The sequence below is a fragment of the Orcinus orca genome, chromosome X (genome assembly GCF_937001465.1).
Source record: "Orcinus orca chromosome X, mOrcOrc1.1, whole genome shotgun sequence".
Lineage (NCBI taxonomy): Eukaryota > Metazoa > Chordata > Mammalia > Artiodactyla > Delphinidae > Orcinus > Orcinus orca.
In genome coordinates, this window is record NC_064580.1 from 2,075,570 (window position 1) to 2,100,538 (window position 24,969).

The 24,969-nt window shown below is 50.5% G+C and overlaps 1 protein-coding gene across 5 annotated transcripts in view; it reads right to left on the bottom strand.

Moving 5' to 3' along the window:
* Positions 1 to 24,969, bottom strand: part of PRKX (protein kinase cAMP-dependent X-linked catalytic subunit) — a 141,733-nt gene that overhangs the window by 113,378 nt on the left and 3,386 nt on the right. The gene's annotated exons all lie outside the window — the stretch shown is intronic.

Below are 24,969 nucleotides of genomic sequence, written 5' to 3' on the forward strand. Positions count from 1 at the left end.
TTGAGGACACGTTTAAGGAGAACATTTATTTCACAAATAAAGGAAAAGACAACGTGAAATAACAGGATCATTGTAACAACCCGTGGAGCAGAATTAAGATAGAAACTCCACCAAGGTAGAAACTAGCAAAGACTGGTTAAACGTGCAAAGGGAGTCCTGTACATAAGAACCGTATTTCCTGTGTTCTGTTGAAAATTAGGGAACTGAACCAGTTTTTAACCTGACGAGAAATCACCTTTTCTTTTCTTCCTGTTTCAGAGATTCAGAAATAGTACTGGTTCCCTAAAAATGACTGAGTTCATGCTCTGAAGGGTCTGCTCTAAAAAGGATGAGCTCTGGGGGGAGGGATAAATGGGGAGACTGGGATTGACACATACACACTATTATATATAAAACAGATAACTAATAAGGACCTGCTGTAGAGCACAGGGAACTCTACTCAATACTCTGTAATGGCCTATATGGGAAAAGAATCTAAAAAAGAGTGGATCTATGTATATGTATAACTGATTCACTTTGCCGTACACCTGAAACTAACACACTGTAAATCAACTGTACTCCCATAAAAATTTCAAACAATAGGGGCTTCCCTGGTGGTGCAGTGGTTGAGAGTCCGCCTGCCGATGCAGGGGACACGGGTTCGTGCCCCGGTCCGGGAAGATCCCACATGCCGCGGGGCGGCTGGGCCCGTGAGCCATGGCCGCTGCGCCTGCGCGTCCGGAGCCTGTGCTCCGCAACGGGAGAGGCCACAGCAGTGAGAGGTCCTCATACCGCAAAAAAAAAAAAAAAAATTCAAACAATAAATCAATAAATAGGATGATGTCGTCCACACAGCAAGGGAGGGGCAGTTATCTGAATATGCAAACAATTCTTAAACACACACACACATTTTCCATTCTGGGTCCACGCTGGGGATGAAACAGTTCTGAACAGGAGGTGCTACGGCTGTGGGGATGGATTCGGGGGTCTGAGATGTCAAGGCCTGTCTTTCACATCTGTGGGCCTAATCCAGCAATGAAAGACATCAGCTTCATCCTTCTAATTCATTCTTTACCCAAAGATCCCAGGGTGGCCTCCCGGGTGTTACCTTCTTACAAGGGACCCAGAATCAAAGCTCAGATTTCGTGCAGAAAGTCGCTCAGTTACCTCCACTCTTACCAAAGAAGGCCCACTCGGGAGATTCTGCAAAGCCAGGTCTTGGTTTTAACTTCGTCCTGTGTTTACGGAGGATGTTATCACTGGGGGTCCCAGAGGAGGACTCAGGGGGACTCCCCTCTGTGGGCTATTCTACAACTTCTCCTGCGTCTTCAAGTGCTGAATGAACCGTCTTCAACTAGTTCATCATAAAAAGTTCTTGTAAAAAATCGCGTCTGTCGTACACCCTGGAGGATACTATGCCCCACGAGACCATCTTCAAGAAGCCCTGTGTCTGAAATCCATAGATTCCAGGTTCGACCAGAGACACTTCGCTAAAGGCATCGGTCGAGAAGGACCGACTGTACCAGCTCACCTGCCTTCTTTTTCTTAACCTGACTGTATCCCCCCCACCCCTGTCAAAAACAGGAAGGAACGGATACACAGATACGTGGACAGATAGAAAGAATGGAGAGATGGACGAAGGAGAGACAGATGACAGATAGATACGGGCTTTGTAAGCCTATTTCCAAGAGAGGAGACAAAACCTCATCACAGTCCACCTGACAATTACCTGTAATCTCCACCTTCATTTAGTAACAGCCGACGCAACCTTAGGACAGTCCAAACGACTCTATCAAACCTTAAAGCACAGAGAGCTGGGAAGAGGATTAAATACACCCGTCACCCAGCTTTTGACGTCAAGAAACCTCACTCCCGAAGACTCCTGGGATCTGGACGCCAATTAATTTCAACTCACTTCCCACAGCCGTCTGATAGAGAGAAACCTTTTTTTGTTTAATATTTATTTTACTTATTTTATTTTTGGCTGCGTCGGGTCTTAGTTGCGGCATGCGGCAGGCTCCTTCGCTGCGGCGTGCGGGCCTCTCTCTAGTTGTGGTGCGAGGGCTCAGTAGTTGTGGCGCGCGGGCTTAGTTGCTCCGCGGCATGGGGGATCTTAGTTCCCCAACCAGGATCGAACCCACGTCCCGTGCACTGGAAGGCGGATTCTTAACCACTGGACCACCAGGGAAGTCCAGAGAAAGCTATTTTTTTTAATGGAACTATAGGTAATTTACAATGTTGTGTTAGTTTCAGTTTACAGCAAGTGATTCAGTTCTTTATGTATATATATTCTTTTTCAGATTCTTTTCCATTATAGGTTATCACAAGATATTGAGTACAGTTCCCTGTGCTCTACAGTAGGTCCTTGTTGTTTATCTATTTCATATATAGTAGTGTGTACCTGTTAATCCCAAACTCCTAATTTATCTCTCCCTCCCACGACCCACTATCCCCTCTGGTAACCAGAAGTTTGTTAGAGGTAAAGCTTTTTCAGGGGAGCATCTCAGGATCACAAAGAGACCAACTGCAAGAGTTCTCAGTACGCATCCACCCCATCCTGAAACAGTCTGCACCCGCCCCTTGTATACAGAGCATAATCATACCTGTTTATCCTGGCAGGAAGGGAGCTGAGCCAGAGCTCAGAAAGAGGTGACCCAACCATCTCTAAAGACAGACCTGCCTTACCGGCCATCCCATCCCCTGCACCTCCACCTCTCTGTAACCCGCGATCTCTCTTGAAGTTACGATGCTCAGTGTGCCTTGCACTGGTGTATCCCAGATACTAACAAAACAGAACCAGGCATGGCCAAGGGGACAGAGAGTGTGGGTGGAGGAGACCCAACCTGCCCTGAAATGCAGGAGAAAAGACAGCCGACAGGCCAGTGCGGGGGGGTGGGTAAAAATGCCACAGGAGCAGCGCTTCCAAGAAAGCACGGCATCTCTTCCCTGTGGCGCTGGGAAAGAGGATGCGGCGGAAAAGGCGCTTCAACCCAGGTCCCCTCAGCGGGAGCAGAATCCCCACACCCTGTGTGTCACCTGCTGGGCCAGGGGGTTGAGCTCTGCGTTGGGTTTCGAGGGAACACTCTTCTTCCTCACACTTCTATATGGTCGAGGTAGGTTAAGGTACAGAGGCTAACACAGGATGTATATAATATTAAGGGCTGCAACTGGGAGACTTCTGAGCGACCCAGCGACCCTCAAGGGGCTACAGAGGGGTGTGGACCACGCTTCAGAGCCAAGGCTGCCTGAGGATCACACACCCCCGGCCTCGTTGTGCCGTGGCCTCTGATGCAGCCGTTCTGCAAGATGGGGGCCGGACAGAGGGTGACATACCCCCAATGCGCTAGCATGCCCAGACGTGGGAAGAATTCAGCGGACCCGGAGGTGAGCCTGGGACACGGCAGGCAGCCTCAGCCTCAGCAGCGTCACCTGGCCACCCGGGGGGATCCGGGGGTCCCTTCCAACTCCCTTCCACCACCCGTGCACCCCAAGTGTCATCAGCAGTCACCCCCTTTGCCTGGAACCCCGCCTGCAAGGTGTCAGGAATCACTTGTCTCCTCCACCCAACGGGAGCAAAGGTTTTATCTCCTCAACTGTTTAGACAAGTGAAATTAGTTTGCAGATGTTTAAACCAATTGAAAAAAGGATCTATAATTTTTAAGGAGGCTGAAAGAAGGCAGTATATGAAGAAAACGTCAGTCCACTCTTGATAGTGATATGTGCTCCTCTATGTTGAAAAGACTTTTTTAAAAAAAATAAATAAATTTATTTATTTATGGCCGCGTTGGGTCTTCGTTGCTGCGCGCGGACTTTGTCTAGTTGCGGCGAGTGGGGACTGTGCTTTGTTGCGATGCGCGGGCTTCTCACTGAGGGGGCTTCTTTTGTTGCGGAGCACGGGCTCTAGCCGCGCAGGCTTCAGTAGTTGTGGCCCGCGGGCTCTAGAGCCCAGGCTCAGTAGTTGCGGCGCACGGGCTTAGTTGCTCCGCGGCATGTGGGATCTTCCCGGACCAGGGCTCGAACCCGTGTCCCCCTGCACTGGCAGGTGGACTCCCAACCACTGCACCACCAGGGAAGTCCCTGAAAGGGGCTTCTGCAGAAAGATACAAGATACTAAGCTGGGTACCTGGAGTTGGCTAGGGGATGGGGTGATGGAGGCAGATGGGGGCCAAAAACAGGGATGCATTTCCATGTATAATTTTCATTTTTTAAATCTGTGAGCTGTAGAAATGTTTCAGGTACATGATAGTTAAATCTATGTTAAATTGATCAATTCAATAAACATACATTATATAATTATTGCAAGATAATTACTACACCATAATGAAAGAATGTATCATTGTAAAACCCAGTTCTTTTCTTTGAGGTTTCCCCCCTTAAGGTAACATCAGAAAAGCTTATAAACTACAATACATGACATCATGTGCTCCACGCCTGCAGTTCTCCTTTTCAAAGTTGGCTTTTGGAAATTACGGCTGCAAACTAGTACAAACTTCTGTTTTACAGGTGAAAAAAAAAACCTTTAGAAGGTGTTTATTAAAGAATGTGTGCTAACTCTGATTAAAATTAGAACTGTGGAACTGTACACTTTGAAAGGGTGAATTTTACGGTTTGTGAATTATCTCTTAATAAGCAAAATTTACCCCCAAAAATGTGTGCTTTGGATAAAGTTCTGAGGATTTTTTTTTTTAAACTTGGAACCTTCAAAGATCAGCTGATTAAACTGGACACAATTCAGCTGAGCCCTGGGTGGGAGGGGTTAGAGTTGTGAGTTCACTAGTCTAGACAGATTTTAAAAAAACAAAAACAATCAGTTCTCTCAAAATGTTGCTGGGTCAAGCCACATTCCCTTTCACAGAGCCCTCCAGTAGAACAGATATTTCAGACACACAATTCTTCTATTAACAGATTAATTACTAAGCTACACTCTCTCTTAAGAAAGATACAAAGTGTATAATCACGCAAGAAAAAAGAAACACAGGAAGTCCCTCACACCAACCCCAACGCTAAGGAATGTAACACAAGGAAACGCCTGGAATCCCTGGCCCTGCACTGGGCTCCCCAGGAGCAGATGTGAGGGACCTGGAACCGCGCTGGGTGACTCTTCACCCAGGAGCACAAAGGCTGGTCTTTGTATTCTGACAACACCATCCGGGCAGGTTAAAAGTCACAGCCTGGTACTGCATCCAGGGTGGGATGTGATGATGTCATAGCACCCCGCAAAGTTACGAACAATGCCCCTCAGCGTAATTGACATTCTGGGTTAGATAATTCGGGGGTTGGGGGGGAGGGCGTGTGCTGGGCACTGTGGGCTGTGGAGCACGATCCCTGGTCTCCACCCGCCACATGTCAGTAGACACCCCCCCCACATGTGTGACACCCCAAATGCCTCCAGACATTGTCAAGTGTCCCCCCGAGGAGCAGAATCCCCTTGGTTGAAGACCACTGGTATAGACAGATGGATGACAGATGGACGACAGATAGAAGATAGATAATAGGTAGGTAGTAGATGATAAGTAAGAGTGATGACAGATGACAGCTAGATAGAAAAAGGTAATAAATGGATGGATGGATGGATACATGGATAGAAAGATACAGAAGACAGATGATAAATGGATGGGTGATATAGGTATAGATGGATACATACATACATAATAGAGAAATACAGAGATGGTAGATAGATGATAGAGAAATATAGACAGACAGTAGATGGATAAATAGATAATAGGTAGAGTGGTAGATGACAGATGGATAGATAGATATGGATAGATGAAAGATTTATAGTTTTGATAGATGGTGCATAGATATAATAATGATAGGTGGATGGATAGATGATTGATAGACAGACAGACAGACAGGGTCTCTCATGTCAACGCAGAGTTTCTCTGCCTCAGCACTACTGACACTGGGGCTGGATGAATCTCAGATGCGGGGCGTGCTGGGCCCAGCTTCCCTGGTCTCCATCCCCCCAGGTGTAACCATCAATAATGTCTCCAGACTCTGCCAAGTGTCCACTGGGGGCAGCATTGCCCCCAGTTCAGAAGCACCAACTTGGAGCAAGACAGCCCAGTCGAACTTTCTGTGGTGACAGAAACAGTCTACGTCCGTGCCGTCCAACCCGTGGCCACAAGCTCACAGCGGCTCCAGAGGCTGGGCGACTGGCTTTGATCGTCTTTCACGTGGCCAGCAGCTGTCATACCGGACAGCCTTCAAGGTGCCGCAACTCAGCTCACGCTCAATTCTTGCGTCAAGTGTCAACTTGCCCCTCTGGAAATGTGGAGAATGCTGCACCTCTGACAACAGATGGTTTTTGTGGCCCACGCTGTGAAGACCACCTAGCTCTCTAAGCAAAAACAGGGTCCGGGACTTCCCTGGTGGTGCAGTGCTTAAGACTCCGCACTCCCAGTGCAGGGGGCCCAGGTTCGATATCTGGTCAGGGAACTAGATGCCACGTGCATGCCACAACTAAGAGTTCGCAAGCTGCAACCAAGGAGCCCGCGAGCCGCAACTAAGACCCAGTGCAACCAGATAAATAAGTACTAAAAAAAAAAAATACTGAAATATTGCTGTGTGTTGGACGCTCTGCACGATTCAGAAACAGCCACAATCCACACAAGGCTGGTCCCTGATATCTTAGTTTTGTTACCATCGTGCGGGAAAGGCTGACAGTAAACGTTAATGACAACAGCCATCCTGACTCTGATGCGCTCATCTGTGTTTCAGGGGCTTCTAAGGCTGCAGGACTTCAGGACACAGGTGTGCTGAGGTACATACGGATGGACCTCACCTTGGGGTGAAGGTTGGGACAGACATTCGTTTTTGAGGAAGGGAAGTTTCCAGTGGAAATTGGAGGGTGGGGCGGACTGGAAAGTAGAGGCTCACTGAAGTTAAGGACGGGTGGGACTTCCCTGGTGGCGCAGAGGCTAAGAATCTGCCTACCAATGCAGGGGACACAGGTTCGAGCCCTGGTCTGGGAAGATCCCACATGCCGCGGAGCAACTAAGCCCGTGCTCGACAACTACTGAGCCTGTGCTCTAGAGCCTGCGAGCCACAACTACTGAGCCCATGTACCACAACTACTGAGCCCACGTGCCACAACTAGAGCCCACGTGCCACAACTACTGAAGCCCTTGCGCCTAGAGTCCGTGCTCCGCAACAAGAGAAGCCACCACAATGAGAAGCCTGCGCACCGCAAGGAAGAGTAGCCCCCACTCACCGCAACTAGAGAAAGCCCGCACGCAGCAACGAAGACCCAATGCAGCCAAAAAACTAAACTAAAATAAAATAATTAAAAATTTAAAAAAAAGGAAATTAAGGATAGCAAAGGCCACAGAGACAATGGAGATTTGTGAGGATGGAGGAAACAGGGCAAGAGAAGGCAGGGATTCTGAAATCCTTCCACTGCGTTCTTTAGGCAACGGATTACAGGAACTCACGCGGTGGGCAGGGGGAAGTGACTGACTCCTCTGAGTTCGGCGTGCTTTCCGTTTTGTTTCAGAGATTTCCCTGCGGTTGCAGAAGCCAGTAGGAAGGACGAAAGACTAGTGTGGAGCGAAAGAACAGATCCTGCATGAGGCTGGAGGGGATGGGCTGGGAGAGGGAGGGAGGAGATGCCCACAGGGTACCACTGAGGCATCTGAGAAGGTCGAGATTTAAAACTTGAAAAAAGAGCCTGTACTTTTATGAAGATGTATTTTATATAACAACGCTAAAATATAGTAAGATCTTTTGAGAATGTTATTGTAATATATGTTATTGTTTGCACAGACTTTTATGCATAATTCACTCTAAAAGCATACAGTGTATGATCTAAGAAAGAAAGAAAAAAAAAAAGACAGAAAACAGGAAACCCTGGCAGGCGTTCCAAAGGGTCCACTGAGTTGTTCTGTTTTGGGGAGGGTGGTAACAAGTTCCACGTTGGACCCTGCGGATGTCTGGAGGAGCAGGGATGTACTGGGTTCAATCGAGCCCCCAAAGATTCATGCCCACCCAGAACCTTAGGATGGGACGTTATGTGGAAACAGGGTCTCTGCAGATGTGATGCAGTGAAGGGTCTGAGATGAGGTCCTCCTGGAGGAGGGTAGCCCTACATCCCATGACAGGGTCCTTCTAAGACACAGAAGAGCAGAGACACAGACATAGAGGAGAAGCCCCGACAAGACAGAGGCAGAGACGGGAGGGATGCGGCCACAAGCCCAGGGACGCCTGGAGCCCCCAGAAGCTGGAAGAGGCGGGAAGGACCCTCCCCTGGAGGCTCTGGAGGGAGCGCGGCCCTGGGACACCCTGACCTCAGACGTCTGGTCTCCAGTATGGGGGAGGACGGATTCCTGTTTCTGTAGGTCACCTGGTTTGTAACGATTTGTAACAAGAGCCCCGGGAAATTAATATAAGGGGCCCCCTGGATGTCGGGGAGACAGAGACAAACCCACCCAACAGGGTCTGCCTTGGAGACCACCCTGCAGCTCGCAAGAGCAAGGTGCAGGTGACGGCTGTGCCTTTGGCCACCAGCTCCAGGATGATAACTACAGTCACAAGCATGGATCAGACCACCCTTTGGACTTTAGAAAATTCTCCTTTGTAATATCCAGCCATCCTGTTGGAAACTCTTTTGTTTCTCTTTTATTGGAACTTCCTATTATTGTTGATGGATACAGTATCTTGTCAAACTTCTCTGAAAATGACTCAAAGTGAGACTTTTAACAAAATTCCTTATGTTCCCTTGTTTTCACCTTCTCTTAGGTTCCCTGAATTATTGGCTTTCTCTGGGATCTCAAGTCTTCTGCTATCTTGATGTCTCAGACTGTGTAAACCTATCCAACAAGGCGAGTTTGGTGGCTGTTTCCTGTTAAGAATGAGGGTCTTCAGAGGAAACTCAAGTTTCCACGTGTGAGTGAGGCTGGGACCCTCGGCATGAGAGCATTAGGAGAACGTTACCCTTAGAGGGCAACCACTGCCTTCCGTCTCTTTACTGAATAAACTGTTCCAACAGCGCTGATGGTTTTCTGGGCACCGTGCTCATCACAAGAGCTGTGGAGTTCTCCAGGGATCCCTGTGCTTCCTTACTCAAGCCTTACTTTTTTTTTTTGGCCCCGCCGTGCGGCTTGCGGGGATCCCCGTTCTGCGACCAGGGATCGAACCCGGGCCCTCGGCAGTGAGAGCACCGAGTCCTAACCCCTGGGCCGCCCGGGAAGGCCCACTCAATGCTCACTCTTGTCACAGCTCGTCTGGGGTCTGGCGTGTCCCGCCCTCCCCATGCTGCTTCGTCCACACTGTCCTACACGCTGGCGTGTGCTCTGGGCTGCCCCGAAGTCTGATGCAACTTCTAACCTGTGCGTGACACCTGCAGCTCCTTCGTGACGACTGTCTGTACCTACGTTATTCCTGTGTTCCTGAAAATAAACTGCATTATCACTTTAATGGAAACTTGGGAGAGGGAGACTATGAGGGGTGTGTGTGTGTGTGTGTGTGTGTGTGTGTGTGTGTGTGCGCGCGTGCGCACGTACCAGCAAGCAGGTGGCATCTGTGTGCAGTCAGGTTGCCACATGACATCAGACGTCTCTGCACTACTGATACTATGTATACGATAAACAACTAATGCGAAGCTACTGTGTAGCACAGGGAACTCTACTCAGTGCTCTGGGGTGACCTAAATGGGAAGGAAATCCAAAAAAGAGGGGATAAATGGATACGTAGAGCCGATTCACTTCGCTGTACAGCAGAAACTAACACAACACTGTAAAGCAACTCTACTCCAATAAAAATTAATTAATAAAAAAGTCTCTGACAATATTTACAATGGAGAGAGGCCGGAAATAAATTACGCACACACACACGCACACACACACACACACACACACACAGTGGCAGACCTCAGAGACACAAGTTGGGTTCCAGACGAACTCACTAAAGCAAATACGGCAATAAATCGACTCACAGGAATTTTTCTGGTTTTCCAGGGCGTATAAAATGATCTTTCCCAGTTGATAGACTCCCCTGTAGTCTGTTAAGTGTGCAATAGCATTCTGTCTAAAAAAACAATGTACAGACCTTCGCTTTACAATAGCTTCTTGCTAAAAACTGCACACCATCCTCCGAGCCTTCGGGGACTCGTTGCAGTAACATCCAAGTTCCCTGGTCACAGATACCACGACACATATCATCACAATGAAAACGTTTGAAATATGGCGAGAACGACCACAATGTGACCCAGAGACACAAAGGGAGCAAGTGCTGTTGGAAAAGCGGCCCCAACAGGCTTGCTCGAGGCGGGGCTGCTACACACCGTCGATTTGTAAAAAAACGCGGCATCTGCGAAGCGCGATAAAGCGAACTCTGCCTGTGTGTCTATATATTTAAAACTGTAACTTTCGCTACATCTTCTCAAGGAAGATGTAGCTTGTCTTCTGCTGACAAACTCCATCTTCCCATCAGTGAAGGTGTTTTGCCCGTTTGAAAGTGTTTTGTTATGAAATCCTCAAGTAACCACAAGAATATGGTTCATACAGAAACAGAAGAGATGCTATAAGGGGTCCGTGTGGAACGTGCAACCAGAGATGTTTAGAAAATGGCATCTGGTATTCAATCACTTTTGGAAAATACACGTATGCCTCTGGACATTCACTTATACTGGGGGAAGGAGGTCTTTTTGACGTGTCATTTATCCCAGGTATCGTAATGAATCAGGGGACAGCCGAGAATTTTATTAAAGAGCTGTTTCCATTGGTATCCCTAACAGTGTCTGAGAAATCACTTAAAAACGATCCTGAGGTAGTGGCACCCCAGAAGGAAGGAATTCTGACGTCTGATTTTGTTGACCTATACGACTGCTGAGATTCTTAGGTGTGTAAGCTGTGCTGTCCAATGAGGCAGTCACCAGACACATGTGGCTTATTTAAAGTCCAATGAAGTGAGGTTGAGTCAAATAAGGAAGTTGATGATGACCCAGCAATCCCTCTCCTGGGCATATATCCAGACGAAACTGTAATCCGGAAAGACATATGCACCCCTATGTTCATAGCAGCACTGTTCACAACAGCCAAGACACAGAAGCCTAAATGCCCATCGACAGAGAAATAGATAAAGAAGATGTGGTGCATATATACAATGGAATATTACTCAGCCATAAAAAAGAACGAAATAATGCCATTGGCAGCAACATGGGTGGACCTAAAGATGATCATACTAAGTGAAGTAAGTCAGAAAGAGAAAGACAAATATCATATGATATCACTTATATATGAAATCTAAAATACAACACAGATGAACTTATTTACAAAACAGAAATAGGCTCACAGACATAGAAAACAGACCTGTGGTTGCCAAGGGGGAGGGGAGGTGGGGGAGGGATGGAGTGGGAGTTTGGGATTAGCGGATGCAAACTATTATGTATAAGGATGGATAGATAACAAGGTCCTGCTGTAGAGCACAGGGAACTCTATTCAATATCCTGTGACAAATCATCATGGAAAAGAATGTTACACATGTATCACCGAATCACTTTGCTTTGCTGTACACCTGAAACGAACACAATACTGTACACCAACTATACTTCAATAAAATAAATTTTAAAAAAAGAAGCTGGTACCTCAGCTGGTCACCATAGCAACATAGATTCTAGGACATGGTCCTCACGGCACCCGGTTCTCTTGGACCGCGCTGCTCTAAAGAACCCAAGAACAGGAGAAGTTTGCTGTCAGAGAATCCAGGAGAGGCAGACGACTCAAGAACGAGGCACGCGAACTTGCTGAACTGGTCCTGCGGAGTCTACTCGGGAGCCTGGCTCATTTGCGTGATAGCGCTGAGGCCGCCATGCTGCTCCCAAACTACTGAGAATCATCCTTATGATAGGGGAGGGTCAGGGTTCAGCCCTAGACTTATTCTTGGTAACAGAAAACAGTACTAACGTTGCATAATAGTCTTTACAATGTTTAGACCGTGCACGTGATGGTTAATGGAAAGCACGGATCCTGCTGAAATATCCCCCAGCTGGGCAACCGCTGGGTTCCCGGAGCACAAGAAGCTTTCTTCTGCTAAAGCCCCGACCCCGGGCCTTGTCTCTTCTCTCTGTTGCTGATCACATCCCTGAGAGGTGACCCTTCCATGCTTCCAACTGACCTCAGGCTCTGAACTCTCGCCAGGGTAACTGACAGCCAGCAACACATCCATTCTTCCAGTGCCTGGCTGGACAAATCTTCTGGGGTCCCTACTGTGCCCCAGGGTACAGAGAGATACATACACTGTGTGGTAGACATAGACCCAGGCCACCTGCAAGCCCGTCAATGTCCACTTCAGAGCCCCCCACGCTCAAAGCAGCACCTCTCAGACTCTCTGATCTCAGGATTTCTGGATGCGCTAGAAATCTATCGAGATCCCTGAGGAGTGTTTGTTGGTGTGGGGCGTGGGGGTGCCTCTCGATAGCAGCCATAGTAACAAGTAAAACAAAAATAAAGAAAACGCAAGAGCCCTCAAGGATGCATTTCACTGGTGGTCAAAGAGGCAACCATGATCCCACGTCAGGCGGCCACTGGAAACGCCACCCAACACTCATGCGAGAGGGAGAGAGGAAAAAAAAGCAAATGATGCTTTCGTATTCTTACAAAAGTCATAGTGACCTCAGAGTCCCACAAGGAACTCCCATGGGCCCCAGGACCCCACTTTGAGAACCACTTGCATCTCAGCTATGGACCGACCATAGCAACCCATCGCGTAACCGATGCGGTCTTTCAAGAGGCATTTCATTCTGCCTCTTAAATAGACTATTTCGCAAGAGCTAGCATTTTCCAAACTGGATAAAGAAATATTTTTACCGTCTTTTTAGTTTAGGCTCTGCAAAGCAGACATATTTTGAGTTGAGTCTGTTAGGTATTACGATCCGCCCTTCTCATTCTCATTTAGTATCTATTTTGTGATCATTTAAGAGCTCACGGCACTAAATACGGGCATTCTGAAAACCTGAACAAATGACACATAATCAAATATAACTGTCCCCCATTCAAAGTCTTTCTGATGATTCCTACTTCAAACCACAACCTTCTCACCAAGATCAAAGGTGTCATTTGAGAATGTGACGAAGACCCACTTTCCCTCAACCATCTTCCTCCAGGATTTCCTACCTGTCAAGGATATCCAATTCCCACAGCATAACCCTCATTCCCCAAAGACTAAGGACGGAGACCAGGGGGTCTGGGAGGGAGCGACCTAAGGGTCCCCAGGAGTCATCTTAAAAGTCCCCCGTGGCCCCAGGTTGGGGTAAGCGTCCACCCTTCATCTTTGCACGACACAGGCGAACCACGTCCTGGGAAAGCACATGGAATCCAAACATCTACTAAGAAGACAGAAACGAGTGTCTCCCAATGCCCGTGCCTGAGCCTTGCCCAGCTGGAGCCAGAGAACATGTTCATAGCCCAAAGTACACTGCTCTACAAGCCCGGGCACGGCCAGTCCATGCAAAGTCAGGACAGCCAGAGACCTGTTTCATGCCAGCCACTTGGCAAGTCAAGTTTAATGCTGGCAACAAATAAAATCGATAGAAAGACAATGTCTCCAATTCCTCCAGAGCCTTGATAAAAGCTGCTCACTCCATCTCGATGGCCCCCCTGCAAATCTGTGGTCTTTCAAGAATCCACATGCAAGACTCCTGCTGTCTGTGCTACTGAGTGATTCCTGGGCTGGGCTGGCGTCCTCATTTTATACTAATCCTGCCTTCTACTTTCCTATCCCTGTGTGATGTCTGTCACGATTCATTACTCTTTTCTAGGCTGCAAAAGAAGCAGCCTGGAACCTGGACCGCCAATGAAGCAGCCTGGAACCTGGACCATCAGAGGTTGCACTGTTTCCAGAACAAAAATATTCTGAAGGGACAATTCAGAAACCACCTTCTGGTGCAGACTCGGGACTGTCTACCTAGGAACGACCTGCCCTGCTGACTTGACAGGAAGGCTAGGCAGCGGGCCTGGCAACAGGAGATGGCTTTTCCCATCCAAAGAGGTGGCCGGTCTCAGGTTTCATCAGAGTGTTTGGCAACGTCCGGAGAACTGGAGTGTTTTCAACAGCCAGAAGGGTTCTCACCCCCTCAGCCAAAAACCTCCCAGTGTACGTGGGCGTGTGCACACCTGTGGATGCAGTCATGCAGGGAGAAACAGCAGCATGGAAAGTCACTGGACAACTGAAGAAAGAAGTCGGTTTCCCCTTTCACAAAGGTAGATCTCCTGCCGATAACCCAGGAGGTGGAGAACCCAGTCCACACCCCCACCCCCCACCCTTCCCACGGAGGGTTCTGCCAATGGCATCCCCAGTTCTAGACGGGGATTGTAAAGCTGACGTCTAAAGCTGACGGCGCCCTCGTTTTACTTTTGCTTCTAAGGAAGCCGAGCGGCTGTCCTGAAATGCACTGCGCTCAGAAACAGGCTGGAGCAGGTGGCCGCCGACTCGCTGTTCTCCCTGCTTATTTCTGTGGCTGGTTCTCCCCAGGGAAGCAGCTGGGGGTTTTCATTCGTGGAGGGGGAACTGTAAGGAAAGCAGCAGCAGCTGGGAGAGGGAAACAGACCTGCAAGAGGGTCCACCAGCCACAGTGCATAGAACACAAGACTCCCCCAACGACCAAGGTGCCCCGGGATGGTGGGAAAAGATGACGCAGGCTTAGCAATTCTCCTGGGTCACGATTCCCTTTCTTCCATGGCCCTCTGGGAGGCTCAGAGGAGTAGCCCAGAATCTCAATCACAATACAACATGTTACTACCAGGAAAAGTAAATAAAGACCCAGAAAAGAAAGAAAGAAAGAAAAAAAAAAAAAGCCTACCCAAAGAAGAGTAACAAAAACCAAAAGCAAGCAGAAATAAAGACCTAACCCGCGTCTCTGTGTTAGGTCTTTACCAACTTTACAAGCAAAAACAATGAAATTGAAAACAAAAGAGACTTCCCTGGTGGTCCAGTGGTTAAGACTCCATGCTTCCACTGCAGGGGGCACGGATCTGATCCCTGGTCAAGGAACTAGATGCCCCGTGCCGCGACTAAGACGCAGCGCAATGAAATAAATAATAATAATAAAAGAAAACAAGAAATCAATAGAGAAAAAATAATCGAGGCAACGAGAAGCTGCGGCTTTGACCCAAATCAATACAACGGATACCTCAGAATCTGTTACCAAAAGAACGTGCTAACTCATCTTTCGCAGGATCAACGAAATGAACGTCTTCATGAGTATAATCACTGCCAACCATGACTGTATTCAAGGAGCCAATACTCTGACTCACTGGTGTTTGGTTTTTTTTCTGGGTAAATGTTTTTTTCCCCTACGGTGTGAGGATAAATGGAAACTAGCACCCAGGCAGAATTTCCACAAGAGGAAACTCTAGATAGCTGGCCTTCTGGGTGCCCGTTCGATTTAGGGGGGCGGGGGGGGAACACTCCAAGCGAGAGTTTTCAATCTGTGCTGAATGATTTTTTTTGGAATTGTCCGCAAACACCAGCTGGCTAACTACCCACCTCTCCTCGCTCCCTGCTAGCCGTCCCCCCCAGATTGCACACACCCAGGCACAAGCAGGCGTGGGCACACAAGCCCTGCTTCTGTCTGCCCCTGCAACCTCAGACCCCAGGTGCCCTCGGCGTTACAAAGGCCGTCCTGTGAGCAGCGGAGCCCTGCCCGCCACACCCAGCCCTCAGATCTGCCCGGTCTGGTCCTTTGTTCAGTGAACTGGCTCCCGAGATAATGAGGCAGCAGAGTGACATCATCGACCCAAATCACTGTCAACTGTGTTACAGGAACCCTGGGGAGGCTGCCCTCCAAACGCCTTCCATGAGCCCGCCTCATCAAAACCGTGTCCAAAGGACACGTCCAGAGGATGCGTATAGAGAGCAGCGCACGACGTGGGAGCGCTGGGTGCAGCGATTTTCAGGAACTCACGCGTTTGAGCAGGGACTCCGGGAGACGGTTTGTTTTTCCTGTAACTGGAGGGAAAGCCAGCGTGAATTTCCAAATGGTGAGTGGGGTGAACAGATGTGCAAGGGGCGGAAGGTGGATCTTTTTTTCAAGCATGGAATCACCCAGTGGGAGGGGACCTCGGACGCCCAGAGTCTAGTCTTGACAGACCTCCTAGACTAAGCGGGAGGCACTGGGCCAAGCAGGTGCTGGGGAGGCCGCGGCAGCACCTGGCGCGAAATAAAGGCTGGAAGGACGGCCCAGAGGGGTCCGACGGGAGCTCCTACATGGGGACAAGGTGACTCACAGGACGGGTGACAGCCACCCACATGGAGAATGCCCCCTTCACGTTCCTACGCCCCAGGGCAGCAGGACGGTCCGTGCCGGAGGAGGAAAGGACCTGCATCGTAGAACACATGCGCCCACTCCATCCGCGGCCTTGGCCGGTACGGGGCGCGTTCCAATGGGACGAGCCTCGGGGACACTCAGGATGCGTGACTGGAGTCCTCCACGGCTAACTCCAAAGGCCCTGAAGAGCTATTTGTAACATATGCTCTTATTTGCAGACGCAACCCAGATGCCAAGCGGACGTTTACTGGAGTGCCGTAGGGGTGTAGCGAGAGATGCAGCATCCTGGGCACCCAACCCAGCGCAGTATCGCAGATCCGTCCTCCCCGTGAAACGCAGGCGGGGCACGACGCTGCTGGAATTAGGAGCTGCTTAGACGCCTTCATAGTGTTGCTTTTATTATTCTTCCAAGGGTAACCTCGGGGAGGCGGGGGGAGAGCCTGCCAAGTTCCTCAAAAAAAAAGATAAATAAACGTCCCCGTGTTGTCCAGTCAATGAACATGCTCAAGACTCCTTGAGAAGAAACCGCCCGCTGCCGCCGTTACCTCCCGCCCCCGCGTGGACACCAGCTTGGTTTCTGGGATTCCACGTGGCTAACCACACCTGCCTCCGCACGGGTCACAGCCGTGTGTCTAAAGGTCCATCCCGGGGCCAGAAGCTCCTCAAAGGTATGAGGCTTTGTCATCTCATCTTGGAGCAGTCCCGTCACTGGCCTTTCTCTTGCAACACGAGAACTGGTGCTGCTTGGCCGGGGACGTGGCAGTCAGTGGTGACACCATTCCAGCCCCTCAAAAGAGGGCAAAGATGTGACAGCCTCAGGTAACTCATGAATCCCTTCCCCAGCGCGCACGGGCACGCGCACACACACACCCCATTTCCAGCCCCGTCTGTCGGTCAGTGGATCTCCCGTTTCTCCTCCCAGGTAGTAACGGAAGAGCTTTTTACTGCTAACTGCGGTCCCTCCGTTTGTGGAAGTCAAGGCCGTCAGACCAGGGCTGAGGCCAGGCTGGGCGCAGCCATCCACCCGCCACGTCCTCCAAAGCGGTGCTGCGTCTCAGGAGAGGCGCACACAGAAGAGTAGAAGCATCAGTGCACGATACACAGAATAAGATGTCCTTGTCGTCATCCCCAGAACCCGGGGACGCGAGGGGAACTGAGTTTCAAGGAGCTAACCACAGAGGTGAATCAGCAGAGCCTTAATAGCGAGATGCCCCTGGGTTAGCTGGGTGAATCCAGTGGGGTCCTTAGAAGGAGCCGAGAGAAGCAGGAGAGAAACGGCACGAGAAGGGTTGACCCGGCAATGCCGTCTTCAATGACGAAGGAAGATTATCATAAACAAAGGAATGCGGGCGGCTTCTAGGAGCTGCAAAAGGCCAGGGAAGAATTCTCCCCTGGAGCCTCCCCAAGGCACACAGCCTTGCCCACACCTTGGTTTTTAACCCAGCCATGCTGGGAATTCCCTGGCGGCCCAGTGGTTAGGGCTGGGAGCTTTCACTGCCGAGAGCACTGGAGAACTGAGATCCTGCGAGCTGCACAGCACGGCCAAAAAACAAAGAAAGAAAGGAAAAAAAACAACCAGTAATACCATTTCCAGACTCCTAACCCTTGGAACTGCAGGTTAATCAATGCATGTTGTTTTAAGCCACTGAGTTCGAGGTCATTTGTTCCAGTAGCCCACAGGTGGGAAAGGCCATGCGAGAGATCCCAACAGGAGACCACGGGAAGTGGAGCTTGCACTGGGCTCCCTGTGCGGGCCCTGCCCGCCCCCCTCCCCTCCCCGGCTCCCTGACTCCGGGGTCAGAAGAAGGAGGTGCTCTGAGCACCGGAGGGGTGGACGCACGACAGGTGTGCTGAGAGGAGTTAGCGCCAAATCCACGCAAAGACACTACCGTATGTCCTGGAACACGAGATGAGCCTGTGTTTGGAAAAGGTGATGCTGGTGATGAGGGTGATGATATTATGGTGCCTACCTTGGATGCAATGAGCCAAGTCCACCTGGGGTGAGGCTCAACTAGTGCATCATGGGAACGCCAAGGAGGCTGAGGTACCACATGATGCACTGAAAGGTTCATGGTGTCATGGGCTGAGTTGCGTCCCTCCACCCAAAGGATTTCATCTTGAAGTCCTGACCCCCAGCACCTCAGGATGCGGCTGTATTTGGAGATGGGGTCTTTAGGTAAAATGAGGTCATTAGGGTGGGCCCTGATCCCATAGCACTGGTGTCGTTATAAGAAGAGATCAGGACACAGACGCGCAGAAAGAGGCGACCCCATGAGGACACAGGGAGGAGACGGCCGTCTACACGCCTAGGAGAGAGGCCTCGGGAGGAACCCAGCCCTGCCCACGCCTGGATCTCAGATTCTGGCCTCCAGGGCTGTGTGAAAATAAATTTCTACTGTTTAAGCCGCCCAGGCTGTGGTACATTGTTTCTCTAAGCAAATGCATGCAACAGGAGAAACAAAATGGGGTCCATCCAGCACAATGAAACATGACTCAGCCATAGAAAGGAATGAGGTCCTCACACAGGCTACCAGGATAAAATTCAAGAATGTGAAGCTCGGTGAGAAGCCGGACACGAAAGGCCAGACAGTGTAGGATTCCACTGACGCGAAACGTCCAGCACACGCAAAGCCATAGAGACGTGGGTTAGCGTTCGCCAGGGGCCGGGGAGTGACTGCCTAACGGGTAGAGAGTGTCCTTTGGGGGATGACGAAAATGTTTTAGAACCAGACAGAGGCGGTGGTTGCACAGCACTGTGCCACTGAATTGTTCACGTTACAACAACCTTCTGTGAGTTTCCATTAAACGAAAGTTCCCCGAGGGTCAGAAGTGATGCAGGTGATGCTGGTGGAGGGTGGCAGGATGTGGCAGCAGGTGGCGGAAGGGGACGGAGACGATGGAGATAACGACAAAGACGCCTCCCAGGCAGATCGAACTAACCACGTCCCGAACGGTACTCCTGGGCTTTTCCCCCCAACACTGCTCCATCCCTAACCCCCTCAGTGTCTCCAAGGGGTGGTACAGCTTTCCAATCATGTAACCCCCAAAGCTTGGATTTACCCCCGATTCTTTTCTCAGTCAGGTTCTCTAAAGAACCTTCCTTTCTCAGTTCTTTACTGTTCTTCCCAGCAAGAAAGAACATTTGTAGTCTTCGAAAAAAAGAGGAAAAGGGGAAACGTTTTAAATGGTGTGAAGGTGGTGACATGTGGGTGTTTGAAAATAAACAAACTTGGGGGAAAATACCAGGAAAGCCCCAACAGTTGCTCCTGAGACTGAAGGAGGCACTGAGAATCCTGAACACGTGTTTCTCAAGAAGAACATCGTGCTCACAAGCTTCAAGTGACCCCGGAAAGGGGAAGCGTGTGTCTGTGTCACGGGGTGCTTCTGCCCTTTTCTTGCAGTGACAGACAAGGCCTCCTTGGTGGTCCCCAACTGTGGAGAGACCCATCCCGGAAGCAGGTCTGAGACCAGCATCATGGCGTCATGTCCTCGTCCCCATGCATGAGCCAGGTCGGGACAAGGAGGGTCGTCCCCAGATCCAGGGAGAGAGGTGTCCTCCTGTAAGGAATCCAGGATGTGGCAAGGTGAGGCTGTTGCTCGGACAGCCACCTGCACCCCAAAGGCAGAAGCTCAGGAGAAAGAAGCCAGGGCGACATGTAAGGAGGAGTCAACCCAGTGTTATGGACTGGATGCCTGTGCCCCCCCAAATTCCCACGCTGAAGCCCTATCCCCTCCCCACCAATGTGACGGTATCCGGAGGTGGGTCTATGCGAAGTAATTAGGACGAGATGAGGTCATGAGAGTGGGGTTCCCAGGATGGGATTAGCGTCCTTATAAGAGCTTTCCACTCTCCACCATCTGAGCACACAGCAAGAAGACAGCCAGTGCGACCCAGGAGAGAAACTCTCACCAAAACCCAACCACGCTGGCACCCTGATCTCGAACTTGCGGCCTCCAGAGCTGGGAGAAATCCATCTGCATTGCGGTAAGACACCCAGGGGACGGTCTTCTGTCATGGCAGCTGGGCCAATCAAGACAACAAGGTCGGGATGGATTCAAGATGGCGAAGCTTGGCCTGGCCACATGGGAACTAACTCTGCCCCATCCAGCTCGGGGGATGACCTCTGCCAAACAGTGAACTCTGCTTTAGCCATACCCACATGCTGCGTGGGATGAGGACGCCCTCGGAAAACACATGTAACCTGGTGTCCTCCACCTCCAAGGATGTGAGGAAACTGCCTTATGGACCAAGCCGTAAGGCCACACAGAAATCAACTCTGCAGTCCTCTCTGGCAGGTGAATTAGTTTCCTGGGGCTCCCACAAACTGTGAGCTTAAAGCCAGAGGCATCCGTCCCCCCCAGTCCTGGGGACCAGATGTCTGAGGTCAAGGTGTCCCAGGGCCACGCCCCCTCCAGAGGCTCCAGGGGAGGGTCCTTCCCGCCCCTTCCAGCTTCTGGGGGCTCCAGGCGTCCCTGGGCTTGTGGCCGCATCCCTCCCGTCTCTGCCTCTGTCTTCCCGGGGCTTCTCCTCTGTGTCTGGGTCTCTCCTCTTCTGTCTCTTAGAAGGACCCTGCCACTGGATGTAGGGCCACCCTCATCCAGGAGGACCTCATCTCAGACCCTTCACTGCATCACATCTGCAGAGACCCTGTTTCCAAACAAGGTCCCGGTTCCCAGGTTCTGAGAGGACCTGAATTTCGGGGGAGACGGGGACTCGATCCGACCCAGGTCAGCAGGTTCTGTGTGCACGTGTCTATGACTCGTTTGCTCACCCCTGCCTCTCTCACTGCCTGCACGTTTCTCCTCCTGGCTGGTCTTCACCCGACCGCCCCCCCCATCCCACACTTTCTATCCTCTGGCGCATTTTCCTTTTCTCCTCCTGAGCAGGGAACTATTGGCTGTGTATCTCCTAAGCTTCTCTTCCCAAAGTCCCACCCCCGCCGTCCCCTTGGAGATGCAAAGTAAGAAAGCAGAGTGTGTAAGATGAAGACGACACGAAACAGACCGATCCACGGAGACAGAGAGCAGATGGGGGTTCCCAGCAGCCGGAGGAAATAGGGGGTGACTGCTCACAGATTTGGGGTCGCCCTGCGGGGGCAGCAGACGAAAATGTTCTGGAACCTCACAGAGATGAGGGTCCTGCGACTTCGTGAACGTGTAAAGCGCCACGGCACGGTTCCCTTTGAAATGGTTCCTTTTGTGTTATGTGAATTTCACTACAATTTTTTAAAAATGAGAACGAACAGGGGCTTCCCCGGTGGTCCAGTGGTTAAGACTCCGCGCTTCCACTGCAGGCGGCCAGGGTTCCATCCCTGGTCAGGGAACTGACGTCCCACATGCCACCGGCAGTGGCCAAAAAACAAGTAAAAGTCTTTTTTAAATGAGGAGGAACAGCCTGCAGGACTTCTGTAAGACGAAATATTCTTTTCTAGTATTTTCCGTAATTTTATAAAAAGAAATATTCTTTTCTCGTATTTTACCTAACTTTCGAAGTTCCTCTGATGCTCTTAAGTTGAAACTACCATTCACGCGCACTCACGGTAAATCAGATTAAAAGGTGAACACAATTTTCTGGGTATCGCTACACAGTAAGCAACATTCCCTCCTAAAGGCTTCTGTCAACATCGCCCCGGGAGAAGCCATTCACATGCGGTGGCAAATCTCCCCAGTGCGGATTCCACCCGCCTCCAGGGCGTGCTGCTCCCGGAGATGCTTTGGGAGTCCAGGTGGGAGGGAGAAAAATTAGGGCCGGTTCTGGGGAACCGAGGGTGCATGAGACAATCTTATCAGCAGGGAGGAAAATGAAAGTAAGAGACAACAGTGCAGGTTTAATTACTCACTACGGAAGGTCTCCTCAGTCTAAAGAAAATACAACTTTCTGACAGTGTGACGTGATAGTAAAAAAATACAAGTGTCAGGCGTGAGCGCGTTTCTGTGGTCAGGGAATGAGCTTTGTGCCTCGATCTCGGGGCTGGTGGCTGCCCAGACGGATGTACAGGATAAAACTGCACAAAACCAAACGCATGCCCGCTCCTCACAAGCTCAAAGGAGTTCCCATGAAAGGTGGGAGCACTGATGAAGGTCTGTGGTCTCTTAGCAGGATGGACCCCACGACGGCGTGCGTCCTGGTTTTGATATTGTGTGACACCTACAGAAGACATCACGGGGGAAAACTTCATGAAGGGTGCATGGGACTAGGTGCAGGTTTTGGAATCCCCCGTGCACCTATCATTATTTCAAAACATTTATCTTTAATAGCACCATTGTTCGTGCTCATAGCGAGAAATCAAGCTTGGTTACCTGGACCAGGAATGTGGACCGGGGGCTGCACACCATTCCTTCTGTAACTGGGCCTGTTTTTCAATCTATGAAATCAGTTTGGCCAAGACAGGACCCAAGGTCCCTTCCACGCACGCTCTTTAAAAAATGCCCATGTTGGGGCTTCTCTGGTGGCGCAGTGGTTGAGAATCTGCCTGCTAATGCAGGGGACACAGGTTCGAGCCCTGGTCTGGGAGGATCCCACATGCCGCGGAGCAACTAGGCCCGTGAGCCACAACTACTGAGCCTGCGCGTCTGGAGCCTGTGCTCCGCAATAAGAGAGGCCGCGATAGTGAGAGGCCCGCGCACCGCGATGAAGAGCGGCCCCCGCTTGCCACAACTAGAGAAAGCCCTCGCACAGAAACGAAGACCCAACACAGCAAAAATAAATGAATAAACTAATAAACTCCTACCCCCAACAACAACAACACCAAAATGCCCGTGAGATTTTTCACCAACATAAGCTAAGCTTTCTTCCAAGCTGTCTGAATCTGTGGAGGGCTAATCAACTAGAACACGGACAACTTCCCATAGACAGTTTATTCAGGAGCACAGAATAAGAGCATCTGAGACCTTACTGGTCACTGACTTTCCTCCTTATTCTATCTCCAAGGTGTCATGGCCGCCCCGTGAACTGGGCCGTCGGCTTCCAGCTGGGTCTCGGTATCCTGGTGCCAACCCTCCTGGGGGGTCCTGCCATCTGAACAGCCACTGCCGGTTTTGCTAAATCATGGAGAAGCACATCTGTGCCCACCTGCTGCGTTCCACCTGCGCTGATCGTCACAACCGTCCTTGGGGGATTGTGAGTCAGCAATTCTGTCCCACAGGCGCCTCCCCCGGGGCCCAGCTCACAGGCAAAAGAAAAGGATGAAAAAAAACACCTGTTGGTGAGACAAAGAAGAGCTCACACACCGGAGTGGAGATCAGACCAGGTGAAAATGCACAACTGTGTGAGGCCAGAACTTCAGGGTGGAGGACAAGCCCAGCCGGCCCGGTCCTTCCACCCTGACTCATTCTGGAAGGTTCCAAGGGCGTGGGGATTGTGGTTATGTTAAGAAAGGCTGAGAGGTTTGTCAGGATGTTTTTTTTGTCTTCTGTTTTGTGTGTGGGTTCGTTTCAAGTTGTGGAAGACAGCCTTGCTCAGCTGGAGAAATGCATACAGATGGCTTCAGACGATTCAGAGCCACTGGGGGTGCCTGTTTGCGATGGGGGACAGTTAGGGATGGGTCCGGGGCAGTCAAAAGGGAACTTAAGTTTCCTGGGCCCGAAGCTTAGGATGAAGAGGCACCATGCTGGCCCCAACTGCGTTCTAACTGTGGGTAAAGAGCCCAACATAGCCCCTCACTTTTGTCCATGACACCTCATGGTCTAACGTTACTGGAAACTCTAACACCTCTGATGGGTTTGGGATTTTTTGAAAGCTTATTCTTACTTTCTTAGATTAACCATGCGCAGATAAATCTGGAATATTAAAGAATGTTCTGGCAAAAGGTGATTTTAAAAAGCCACCAAAACTGCAAAGCCACACACACACACACACACCCTGGGTCCCAGGCCCCTGCTGGTCCAACATCCTGAACACGTGTGACCTGGCTCTCCCTTCACACCCTTGGAACCCACAGGAAGTTATCCTTGAAGAGCAAGTATCTTCTTCATTAAGAAAGGGAAAGACAACTGGAGAGCTCATTTCCCCCCCACCCGGCCCTGCTCGGTCCCCAGAGCCAGTGACTTTCTATTTTTAAGGACAAGATGACTCACTGGGCACCCTATGCCCACTAGGCAGCGCCCAAAGGGCCCCCAGGCAGCTGCAGACACCGGGCTACGCCACGTCCGCAGCCCACCCACCAGCCCACGCCCCGCCTGATGCCCTGGCACCTTTCACAATAGACTTGCTTAAGTGCCCAAAACAGATCCAGTTGCCAGCGCTGTGTGCCAAGGGCCGCCGGGTCCTCCACCAACTTTCCATTGTTGAATTGTGTTTCCACCTACCGGTGTGACTGCACTGGTCTAGGTTTCTATCCTCGTCTCCTACCCTGCAAAACACAGCCAGCTTTTAAAGCAGCCCTGCAGAGCGCCCCAGAGGGAGGGAGGGAGGGAGGGAGAGACAGAGAAAAAGAAAGGGAGAGAGAGAGAAGATGGAGAAGATGAGACAGAGAGACACACAGAGAGAGAGAAAAACAGGAAAGGGAGGGAGAGATGGACAGAGAGAGAGAAAGAAGATGAAGGAGGAGATGGACAAGAAGGCTTGGAGGGAGAGGAGGAGAGAAACAGGAGAGAGGGAGGGTGCCTCCTGTCCCCTCCGTCCCAAACGAGGCTTCCTGGGCACCCCTTCCTCACAGCCAACTACATACGGGCAAAAGGCTACTGACGGAAAAGGGAAGGTTTCAAGGCCACTCTGAGTGGTTTTAATG